The sequence below is a fragment of the Vulpes vulpes genome, chromosome 11 (genome assembly GCF_048418805.1).
Source record: "Vulpes vulpes isolate BD-2025 chromosome 11, VulVul3, whole genome shotgun sequence".
Lineage (NCBI taxonomy): Eukaryota > Metazoa > Chordata > Mammalia > Carnivora > Canidae > Vulpes > Vulpes vulpes.
The window spans coordinates 101,182,556-101,194,307 of record NC_132790.1 but is presented as its reverse complement, the minus strand read 5'-3'; the positions used below and the strand labels follow the sequence as shown (position 1 = coordinate 101,194,307).

The 11,752-nt window shown below is 60.7% G+C and overlaps 1 long non-coding RNA gene across 4 annotated transcripts; it reads left to right on the top strand.

The window, feature by feature from the left end:
- The first annotated feature begins 2,364 nt into the window (after window positions 1-2,364).
- Window positions 2,365-11,219, top strand: LOC112925410 (uncharacterized). 4 transcript variants are annotated; one of them, XR_011995325.1, is made up of 5 exons: window positions 2,365-2,487; window positions 8,484-8,537; window positions 9,034-9,708; window positions 9,943-10,034; window positions 10,140-11,219. It is a non-coding gene; the product is annotated as an uncharacterized lncRNA (long non-coding RNA). The 4 variants fall into 4 exon arrangements; XR_011995323.1 differs by lacking the exon at window positions 2,365-2,487 and adding an exon at window positions 3,339-4,877 and having other exon boundaries at window positions 5,438-8,537; XR_011995324.1 differs by lacking the exon at window positions 2,365-2,487 and adding an exon at window positions 3,339-5,590 and having other exon boundaries at window positions 6,314-8,537.
- Window positions 11,220-11,752: the final 533 nt, after the last annotated feature.

Here is an 11,752-nt window from a genome sequence, read left to right as displayed (position 1 = left end):
CAACGTAAAGGAGAGCAGATGGAGGACGGATTCAGCACACGCTGCCATGTGGACGTCTCAATAAAATGTCATTTTTCTCATTGTCCATGCTGGGCCTCCCTCTGTCCACCCAGGGTCTCCCTCTCATAATTCTAGGGTGGAGGGAGGAACAGGAGAGCAGGTCTTCTTACGCCTATGGGGTTAGTCATGACTTTTTTCCAATGCTATTGCTCTCCCTAGGCCTCTTTCTTGACTTGTTCTGCTGCTTCTGTCCCCCCACAATCCCTTCTCTTCCTGTCTAGACGCCTCATACAGAAAACTCCAGTGTTAGTCTACCAAACCCAGTCCTTGGTCTGCTAAAGAAGAAGGTAATGGAAGGGGGGGTATTTTTCTCAAGGTAATTTTCTTGAATTACACAGATGTTGTCTTGCTACAAACTCCACATTTGAATTGTGAAGCTTTTATCTTTGGATACCTTCTGGAAAGAATTTTCACCCCCCACCTCCACCAGGCAGATGAATGCCTTGAACAGACTAAATTCATACGTCATGATTCCTATTACCCCTAAAAGCATCTTTTTTAAGCACCTAAAATCGAACGACACCTTAAACCAGTCTACCCAGTTTAGCAGACTAATGGATTCCGTTGTTGGTTTAGCTGGTTAGAGCTGGGTTTCAGTCACCTGCTACCCAGAGCCCTGACCGACGTGGTAATAACAGGAACTATGTCACATCATTCGCGTGGTGTTGAGCACAGCTCCACATGCAAATGAGGCTCATTAAACGCATTTGACAGACGGATGCCATGGTTAGATCCGTGACTCAGACAAAGGTGGTTGTGAAGAGCTCCTCAAGTCCATCCCCAAACCCTTCAAGGGCACTGCTTCCCTTCACATGGTGGAAGAAAAAGAATGAAGGAAGAGGACTCCTTCCTTTGGGTTAATGGGGACAGAAGAGCTTCTCCTCCCATCAGCCTGCGGAGGTTGTACCGAGACCCCACTCTATTCCTCCCCGTTCACCCAGCCCACCTCTCTTTAGCCTGTCAGCATGTTTCGGTGTCTCCTAGTAAAAAGACATCGACCGACCCCACCCCACCCCCAGCCTCCCTGGCTGTAATTTCCCCTTCTCCAACCACCCAACTCCTCCGAAGCAGTAAGCTGTACCCACTGTCCTGCTGCTCCTCTTCCTTGACTCTATTTGCCTCCAACCCCTTGTGACCTGGTTTCTGCTCTCATGACCCTATCGAAACAGGGGTCAATGACTCATCCATGACTTGACTTCCTCATTGTCCCTCTCAATGGTTACATCCCAGCGTTCATGTGCTGGGCATCTCTGTGGCATTTCCCGCTCCTGGTCACTTCCTCACCCCAGAAAAACCTCCTCACTTGGACTGCTTGCTGCCATTTTCCCCCTAGTTATCTTCTCAGTTTTCTGCGCTCTCCTCAGGACCCCTATTTGTGCTCAGGACCTGGTACCCATCAGGTTCAGCTCTCCTCCATCCCGTCACCTTCCCACTCAGCCCAGCCCCAGCTTCAGGGCCCACCTCTCTGTTGACTATTTCCCGGGGGTGCTTCGCGCGGCCTCTCTCCGGCGGGCCTGGCACCCGTGTTCCTAACTGCCTCCTGGAGGTCGCCCCTGGAAGTCCCCTGCACATGAGGAATGCGTTCAAAACATGCCATCCTGCACTCAGAGCCATTCGTCGTCCTCCAGCCACTATCGCAGCGAGTGCTACCGCTATCCGCGGAGCTGCACGAGCCTGGGAACTCTTCTGGGTCCCGATTTTCCACTTCCTTCTCCCTCCTTCCTGAAACGGAGCCTCCGGAGCAGTGTGCAGGAGGGCGTGAACGAACAGAGTCCGGGCTGAGTTGAGTCTAAAGCTTGAGGTCATTTGACCTTTTACATGTTTTTCCAAGCTCCTTCGTTTACGCCAGGGCACGGGCCTGGACGGTCCTCAGCTCTGATGACCCAGAGTCCAGACCCCTCCAGTCTGGCGCCGTGGGGGCTTCACCCCCGCTTCCCTCTGGTCGCTGGGAGCGATCGCTCCTCTGCCTGCTCTGCCTAGGAAGAGAGAAAAGCCGCCCTGCGATGAGCAGGACTTCACACCGAAATCAAACCTCCTCGGAGAACGCATTTCACTCTGCTGAGAGGTCCTCACCTATCTCTGCAGCCGCCATGAGTCACAGCGAGAGCTGGGAAAGGAGGGAGACGGGAGGGTGGCGGCCAGCAGCTGCTGGAAACATAAACAGACGTTTCCTCTCGCCTCTGTGTGCCAGGTCACGTAGCCCTGGGTGAGTCTCCCTAAGCGCCACCCAGGGCTTAGGGGGAAAGTACCTTCCCTCTCTTTCTGCGTGACTTTGCCTGGAAATGAGTATTGTGACTGTCCCGGGGACACCTCTGTGCCCACCGCTTCTAGTCCCCAAATCCTGCGTGCACATGGGGGTGCCTTGCACTGCAGTGACCACGCTGAGCGGTGCGCACCTCATGTCACTTACACTCTGCCACCCTGCAGGTAGGTCCTATTTCATCTCGTTTTTGCAGACCAGGAACCCACCGCGCCCCGAGCTTGGCTACACCAGGCCACCTGGCTCGTAGTGCAGGCCTGCCGAGGTCGAGCCCAGCTGTGACTGGCCGACGCCCATGCAGAGGGCACGGCCTCTGATGCGTCCCTGCTCATCCTCCGTGCCATGCACGCGCCTGGCCCGCAGCAGCCTGCAGCCTGGTGGATGCTCACGGAAGGGGCGTGCAAGCCTCGCCCTACGGGCTGGATCTGGCCCAGCTGCCGGGATTCAGAAACCGCAGCCTGGGCCGGCGCCCACCGCCCTCTGCATCCGCCTCCTCGCAGATGCCCTGGAGGGAGCCTGTGCCTTCAGCACCCTCTGGCTCGGCTTCCCCGCCAAGCAGCCAGGGATGAGGGCCTGACCCCGGGCGCTCGGGTCTCCGCGGGGCCGCCCCGGCCCCACCACTGACGCATGCGCAGCCCCGACGGCCGGAGCCCGGAGCCAGCGGGTCCTCCCCACGCATGCGCGGCCCCGACGGCCGGAGCCCGGGAGCCCGCGCGGCCCTCTCCACGCATGCGCAGCCCCGACAGCCGGAGCCCGGGAACCCGGAGCCGGCGGGCCCTCCCCACGCATGCGCGGCCCCGACGGCCAGAGCCCAGGAGCCTGGCAGCCCGGAGCCAAGAGCCGGCGCGGCCCTCCCCACGCATGCGCGGTCCCCGCGACGGGAGCCCGAGAGCTAGGAGCCAGCACGGCTCTTCACGCATGCGCGGCCGCGACGACCGGAGCCCAGGAGTCTGGCAGCCCGGGAGCCGAGAGCCGGTGCGGCCCTCCCCACGCATGCGCGGCCCCGGCGGCTGGAGCCCGGAGCCGGCGCGGCCCTCCGCACGCATGCGCGGCCCCCGCGGCCCTAGCCCGGGAGCCGGCGCGGCCCCTCCACGCATGCGCGGCCGCGGGGCGGGAGGGGCGGTGCAGGGAGCTGCAGGAGCGCCTGCCCCGCGGCGGGAAGTCCGCGTCCGCGTCCGCGTCCCCGCAGGGACCTGGTGCGCCTGCCGGGAACGAGCCCCGGGGGGCCACGCCCCCGTTAGCAAAGGCCGGGGCTCGCCCTAGGCCCCGGGAAAGCGGTTCGTGCAGCGCGGGGGCCCCGGGAGCGCCCTGCTGTGCAGAGGAGCGCGGGAGCCCATGTGGGGGGTGGGCGCCCCGGGCGCCGCCTGCAGGGGTGGAGGTGCTGGGGGAGCCCGGAGCCCGCCCGACTCCCCGACCTGGCTCGGCTGCACGTCGTGCCCCTGCGGGGTGCGGGGTGCGGGGTGCGGAGCGCTGGCTCCAGGGGGCTGGGGTCGGAGGGGCGTGGGCCGGGCCCCCCAGCCTCCCTGCTGGCATCCCTGCGCCCACCCCGCGGGACTCACCTGTGGTTCCCTTCAGCTTCACTCCATTTCCCTCCCAAGCCCCAAGAAGCCTGCAAAAGGAGATACTAAACATGATTGCAGAAAGTTGGACCAGGCTTGAAATGACCCCTAAAATGACAGTGAGGTCGTGGAGACCCACTGTCTCGGGGTTTGCTTAGGCGACGTTTTAGTCTTTTTGAGATTTACGGAGACCAGCAAAACAGAAGCAAAAGCAGACCTTTCACGGAGGCAGAGAGGTTACCTGGGAACTCTGGGTCACTTCCAAGGTCATCATGGGGATAAAGGGTGGGGATGTGCGGGCTGAAGCGGGCGAGGGGTGCTTGTAAATGAGCTTCATCCATGACTAATGTCTCCAGGGACGGGAAGGAAATACTCTGCCTTCTGCAAAGGGAAGCTGGGATTCAAAGTAGTGGAGACGCAACCTGCTCTGAAAGCTGCCGCAGCCTCCTGGGTCCCAGGACAGCAGGGCCCTTCCACACTCCTGTGCTTATTCCAAGGGCAGGTCAAGGAAGATGCTGTTTTATTAAGGACGCACTACAATTCGGGGGGGCCTTGCATAACAGAAGACCCCCACACCCCCAAAGTATCCGTGCATCGGTTGCTTCTTAGCCACGTTTGGGGGGAGACCCTAAAGTTCACATTATTGTTCACATTTTCTTGTATGTTTGGTTTTTAAAAACAAGAGGAGAGGGCGCCTGGCTGATGGTCAAGCGTCTGCCTTGGGCTCAGGTCGTGACCCCGGGGGTCCTGGGATCCCCGCACTGGGCTCCTTGCTCAACAGGGAGTCTGCTTCCCCCTCTACCTGCCGCTCTACCTGGTTGTGTGCGCGCTCCCTCTCTCTGTCAAAAGAATAAAAAAAATAAACACACAGGACAACTTCTGTACCTACCTGGATGCAGACCCTGAGAGCTTTCAGACGGCCAAGCCATCCACGTGCCTCGCGGGATGATTCCAGGCTAGTCCTCTTTCTGCCACCCCCTACGTGGAGCACGTCACAGGTGGGCAGCTTGCTCTCCTCTCTGGCCACTTTTACCAGCCCGTCCCTCTGTCCGTGGCAATTAAACCCAGGTCTGAGAAGCAGAAAACCAGGCTTCCGAAGAGATTAGGTCCCACCAGGGGTCAGGGCCAGTCACCTGCCATCGTGGAGATTCTAACGGGTGTCACGTTTATTTGCAAGAAGAGACACAACATCTGAACTGCCACAGTTCCACAACCACTTTCTGCTCTGTGACCTGGGACGGGGGCAGGGGTGCCGGAAGTGGCAACCTAATTCGCGTCTCCTTCCAGCTCGGTCATTGCAGACGGCCTGCTGCCTCAATGAGCGGCGGGGGGCAGCTCCCCGTAGGTACCTATTTTAGTGGCGCTCCCGCAGGATGAACGTTAGTTATTTTCGGTTGCGTGTGGGAAAACCCAGGTCCGCTGCCAAGCCGGGCAAGTGGGCATCGCGAGCTGAGCTGTCAGCCGCGGTGCTTAGCTCCGCTCGGATTCATTTCTCATTTTCAGTTGGCGCGTGGCCTTTTCCCCAGTGTGGGGTCCTGATCACTTCCTTTCTCTGCAGCATGTGGCCGGATCCCTCTAATAATAGCCGCGTGAGTGCCGAGTGGGTTGTATAAAATCCTCGGGGAGGGGCGTGGAGTGAAGCACGTCGTTCTCCGGGGGACCAGATGTACCCGTCGACAGAAGCAAACTAATATGCGGTGAAACCACACGGGTTCGTGCCTTCCATAGGTCTCCTGTACGCGGGAGGCGGCCTCTGAAACGCCCCGCTCGTCCTCACCTGCGGGCGGGTATTCCCACCTGTGGGCCTGCGGGCTCCATCTGGGGACTCCTTAAACAAGCAGAATTTTTAAAAAGTGATGGGAAGTCACCTCTGAGATTAGGTTACAAGAAGACGACAGCTTTCTCTCGACCTGTCTCCTTCCGTGTCTCTCTCTCCGCCACCCGGCACGTGGCGCGCTGCCTGCGGAGAGGCCCGTGTGGCAAGGAGCCCGCAAGGACCTGAGCTTGGCCAACAGCCACGGGCCTGAGCCCCGAAGGCGAGCCTCCCTCCGTCCAACCCGAGGCGACCACGGCCCGGTTGTCACTTTGATTGCCACCGGGGAGACCCTGAGTCAGAGGATCACTAAGCTGTGCCTGGATCCCTGACCCACAGAAAGAGTGAGGCCAGACGTGTTTGTTGTCCTGAACACCTCAGTTTGGGGTTATTTGTGATGCGGCAATAGAAATGCGGACGCCAGCGCTCACGTCCAGATGTCCAGATTGGGTGGCTAAGAGCCCGTGTGACCCAAAGGAGCGGGCTCCCCTCTCACCTCTTGCCACACCCTCAGCGTCACTCCTGGGCCATCGCTTTTTGGTCACACCTCATTCTTAGGTGTTTTTGTGCCTTTGTACAAGCAATTTTTTCTGCCCGAAACAACCCATGTCTGTCCTGCAGGTAAAGTCCTGCTCACGCCCTGACATCTGGTGTGGACGCCCTCTGGAAGGCCTCCGGTTCAGGGTTCAGCCGGCACAGCTCCCACCCCTTGCCCTGGGGCCCCCCGGCCCTGGGCCTCCGCCCGCGGCCGCACCACCTGGACGGCGGGAGCTTCTCTTCATCTTGCAGCCCCTGCTGCCCGCACAGCACGGGGACGGACGCCAGGCCCGGGCACGGTCCGTGGCTGTTTTGCGGAGCCAAGGAGCCTGGCAGGAGGCCGTCGGCAGCCAGTCGCGCTCCCAACTCGAGCAGGAATCGGATCCCCGGGCTGCGCCGCGTGTAGCCCAAGACTCCTGGACTAATCGGCCCCGTCAGCATGTCTAACGCCACGGTGCCCCCCAGCGATTCAGCCCTCAGGTCAGGTCATGGGAGCTCGGAAGTTGACAGTCCTGTAATCTGAGTTATCATCATTTCAGCTTGTCCTTTGTTTTGGGGTTTTTTTGTGGTTTTTTAAAGATTTTATTTGTTTACTCATGAGAGACCCAGAGAGAGAAGCAGAGACCCAGGCAGAGGGGGCGCAGGCTCCTTGTAGGGAGCCCGACGTGGGACGTGATCCCGGGACCCCGGGGTCACGCCCTGAGCCGAAGGCAGACGCTCAACCTCAACGCTGAGCCCCCCGGGGGCCCCCTGGCTTGTGACCTTTGAATTGATATGTTCCAGGCATCACAGACCTTCCTTCCCTGCATTTTGAGGGAAAACTAGAGAGGAACCATGAAGGCTTCCCTGGGGCCACCTGAGAGCCTGCTGACTGTGGGTGTCAGGTCGCCGTCCAGGCCCTGAAGCTCGGCGAGTGCCTGGGTGCGGAGCAGCTGCAAGCCTGTCCCCCCAGCGCGTGTTGGGGCGATTGCGCGTCCTTGGTCGGATCGTCCCCGCTCCTCCGAGGCTCTCCCCCTGGCCTTGAACTCCCCAGGAACGGCTTCCCACATGGGCTCCGGACAGGCTCTTGCTGCCCCGTCCCCGCTGTCCGCAGGGCGGCTGGAGAGTCCGCCCGGCCCATCCGCCCAAGCCCTGCGGCCGCCCGGGCCAGGTCGGTCTGGGCGCAGCCTCGTCCCGCCTCCCGCCTACCTGCCGGCCGAGCTCTGGTCACGCTAGAGCCTCCGTGGCCGAGGAGGCACTGCAGCCCCTCCACGGAGCCCGGGACCGCCTGGCCCGGGGAACCCAGCTGTTCCTGCAGATTCTGTTGCGCTCTCGCCTCCTCCGAGGACCCCCTGACGTCTCTAACCAAACCCAAGCACGGACGGGAGCTTCAGGGCTCCACGCATCGCTTGGGCGGGGATCTGACCTGGGTCTTTCCGTTTGCTTCCCCGCGGGCCGGGGGGAGAGGGGGAGCGGGCGTCAGTGCCGTGGAGGGCCCGTGGGGAGGGGCAGGCATGAGGACTGAATGGAACCCAAAGGGGGCGCAGGAAGATGACCTGAAGGGCCCACAACAGGATGTCGGAGTTTCTTAGGAAATCTGCGGAGTGCACAGCATTCCCAGTTGCTGTCCCTGCCCTGCCCTGGGCCCACCTCTGCCCCCCGCCCCACTCCCGGGGCTCTCCTGCCCCAGCGCCCCTTCCCCGTGGGTGGGGGCGCTCCCTTGGGCACGTGTGGACGGCGTGTCAGCTGGCCTGCAGTGAGCATGATCCATTGTCCCCTCGTGTCCCCCGGGGCCCCCACTCTTCCTGGGGGGTCATCTCTAGTCCCATGTCTGGGGCCACCTGGTGGCTTCATGTCCCAGCCCCTGTTCCTTCCAGGGCTCAGGCAGCCTGACGCACTCGGGGTGGCAGCCGTTCTTCCCACATTTACTGCCTCGGAGAGACGGAGACAGGGATGGGGGGCTGGGGGGAGAGGGGCAAGGCGGTGCCCTCACCCCGAGCTTGTGGCCCTCTGGGGCTCCTTCCAGGCACCTGCGCGGCTGGGTGAGCGGCCTTGGCCGCGGCTGTCGGGGGGCTGGGAATCCGTCTTCTCCGCACTAATTTTTGCTAAGAGGCAGGAGTTTGGAAGAACAAGAATCTGCTTCCTTCCAGCTTTGCCTACACGGATGACAGTATCATCACCCTCGGGCTTTTAAACCAAAAGTCTGCACGGAGATCACGGAGTCCCCGGGAGGGCTCCTGAGTCATCGGAGCTAATTGCCTCCTTTCCTCCCTAGGTCCTCCGTGTCTGTGAGTCAGCGGCTGGAGGACGGAGCCTCGGGAGGCCTGAGGTGAGCAAGGCGGGGCAGGGCGTGGGCAGGGGCGCTGGGAGGGTTGTGGTGCGTCACCCCGGGGAGCCCCTGGCCAAGTGTGCGTCTGCGGGGACGCCCGGATCCCTGTGGCCTGGGCCGGGGCACCGCCGGGCGCTCCACGGGTGGGAGGTAGCTGGATGCCCTTGCGGCCTCGTGCATGTTCCCGAGTCCCCTGAACAGAGCAGTTGCTAGAGCGGCTTGGCCGGGGCAAGAACCCGCGGCAAATTCGGGTGCCCCCCGCCAAGGCCTTTGCTCCCTGGGCCCGGCGCTGATGCCCTCCGCGGGCGCCCACCTGACCACGTGGCCATCGGGGATGAGCAGGCCCTGCCCCGGCTGCGAGCTCCTTCCCTGTGTCCAGCGCTGACCATCCATCCAGGGGGCTCCGACGAACAGACGAGCGCGAGTCTGGACGTCCAGGTGGCACGGGAGGCTCCCGGGGTGGGAACACACTTAAGAGAACTTCTGTCCCTTCTAGGGGCGGCGTGTGCCCTGTGGAGCCCGCACACGGGAAGGTGCCTCGCAGACCACGGACGTGCAGGGGGGCATCCCCGGGAGGCTGCGGGGCGTCGGGGCAGAGCTCGGGGCCTCCTGGAGACCCGGAGACGTGCTGGGGAGCAGGGCTGGGGGGGCTGCTCCCCGGGAGCCCCACTCCGGGCCGCCTCCCAGGCTTTCCCACTAGGGGGCAGGCAGAGGCAGGAGAAGAGTGAGGTGCTGGCCCGCGGCTCCCACCCAGCACCAAGCCGGCAAGACCAGGCCCCTCTTCCTGCCCTCTTCGGCCCGTGACATCGCAGACCACGCGGCCACGGTAACCACAGTGGATGAATGAAAGAGAGCGAGCGAGATCCCTGGTTTTCTTATTTCACTCACCGTTTGTGGGTTTTCTATCCGTGCCTCACGTGGCCGTTCATTGTCGGGAACAGTCAAGATGTACCTGAAATCTGCCACTTTATAAAATGAGAAGGTCGACGGGGGAGGGGCGCCCTGGGGTCCCCGGGTCACCGAGGCTCAAGTCCTCAGGCCCAGTCACCGCTGCCCCCATCTCCCGCCCAGCGCTCCTCTGTGTACCAACCCGGCAGTTGGAGGGAAACTCATTTTCTGGATGGTTCCCACGTGCCTTGAAAAGTCATTTCCGCCTCCTCAGAAGCTCCAGGTGAGGGATCCCTGGGTGGCGCAGCGGTTTGGCGCCTGCCTTTGGCCCAGGGCGCGATCCTGGAGACCCGGGATCGAATCCCACATCAGGTTCCCCGTGCATGGAGCCTGCTTCTCCCTCTGCCTATGTCTCTGCCTCCCTCTCTTTCTGTGTGACTATCATAAAAAAAAAAAAAAAAAGAAGCTCCAGGTGATGGGGACCCTTGATTGGTGTAAATGTTTTCTAATCCCCAAGGATTAGAGAAAAGCAGCACAACGTTCCTTCTACGCCAGTCGTCCTCTCATCAAAGTTACGGGGCCCAGACACCGGAGCCTAAAATAACTAAAGTGAGTATAAAGGAATAAACGTCTTCCTAGGCCAGACTACGGAAATGAAGGTCTTTTTTTTTTTTTAATTTTTATTTATTTTTATTTTTTATTTTGGAAATGAAGGTCTTTGTGTGGAAAGGAGAGTCGCTTCATACGAAGCCGGAGGGTTGGAAAGTCGCATCCGCCTGCCTGCAGAGAATGTCCGACCCGCAGCCCCTCGTGCTTGAGGACCTTAATAGAAGGCTTTGCTTTAACGAAGTTAAAGACTCTTTAAGGGTTTGCATCTTTAATTGCAATGAGAACAGACCAGCCGTATGGCGTGAGCCAGTGGGGAACGAGACCCGGCTGAAAAGGAACGGTTTGGTTTTCCTAATGGAATCAGGATTCTTATGCAAACCTCTTTTATGCCGCAGCCTTTTTTGAATGCCGCCGCCCGTGATTTCATTCCAGTAGTAATCACAGCTGAGCACGATCTTTTAAAGATAAAGCCTGATGGCGTTGCTTTAACGGTCTGCAAGACGCTCTCCAGAATCACCTAAAAATATGCATCTTCAACGATACCATAGATTAGTTCATCTAAAATTGTTTGGTCTCCAATTAAAAACATAAACAGGCTTGGATATATTTGGACACAGATGTTGCCGGAGTTTCCAGATCCCATTGTTTAAAGGTATTCCATAAATATGACAAAAAGCGCGGAGACGGCGCCCGTCTGATTGGGTATTCAGGCTGACAAAGCGCGTAATCACGGGGCCGGAGCCGCCGAGGCAGCCCTCATTCATCTGATTCCCTTTCGCGGAACAACAAGGCTTGACCTCGATTTCTTAAACGCAAGCGAGAGACGTTGATGTGATCCGGGCAAACCAGTCGTTCCGACGCCCCGACGAGCCTGGAAGCAGAACTGATGGACAGAAGCTGGAGGGAGCAACGGGCTCCCAGGCGGTCGTGCTGGGTTCGGAGGCCACGTCTACCTGCCGAGCCCAACCTCGGCCTTGTTCCCAGGGAAGGTCCGTTCGCCAGCGGGGTCCCGCGGGGAGGGCCGCCCCGGCCCCGCTCCAGCGTCCCCGGCCCCCTCCGCGGCCACCGCGCCCGGCCTTCCTCGCCTGTGTCCCGGGCAGGGCCTCCCTTCTCTTCCTGACAAAGCACTTTCGGGCAACTCTTGGATTTCTTCACGGCTGATTAAACTGTCTGTGTGTGTCCAGGGCCCTTCTCCTCTTTCTGTGTCCGGCCGCTGACCTTTCTGCGAGTTCACTGTCGGGGGACAGAGCTCGCCCCCCCACCCCCGACTACTTGCTAGCAGCCCTGGTGACCATGTGACCCTGGGAAGGGTGCAGGCTGTTGAAATATCAGTGCCTCTTCTAAGCATAGGACTTTCCGCCCGGGGGGGTTTTCTGAGTGAGGCAGGGGCACGGGGAAAGTGGCCACCCTGCCAGCCCGCGAGTCACACCCACCAGCACCCTCCCCCGCTTGGGGGGTTGTGCCGTTGGCCCCCACGGGCTCCCCGTGGGGGTGATCCCAGCGAGGAGGAGGGATGGTGGCGCGGCCAGGAAACGGGAAGGACACAGGAAGACGCAGCACGAGGATCTGTGGAGGGCCCAAAGACCAGTCCCTCCAGCCGGGAGCCCTCCACAGAGGTTCCTGGCAGCAGAGCACCAGCACCCGCACCCCCTGGTCTGGGGCTCCTGGCAGGCCCAGCTCCCCAGGGCGTGCCCAGGCCCCGTCCCCTGCACGCTCCT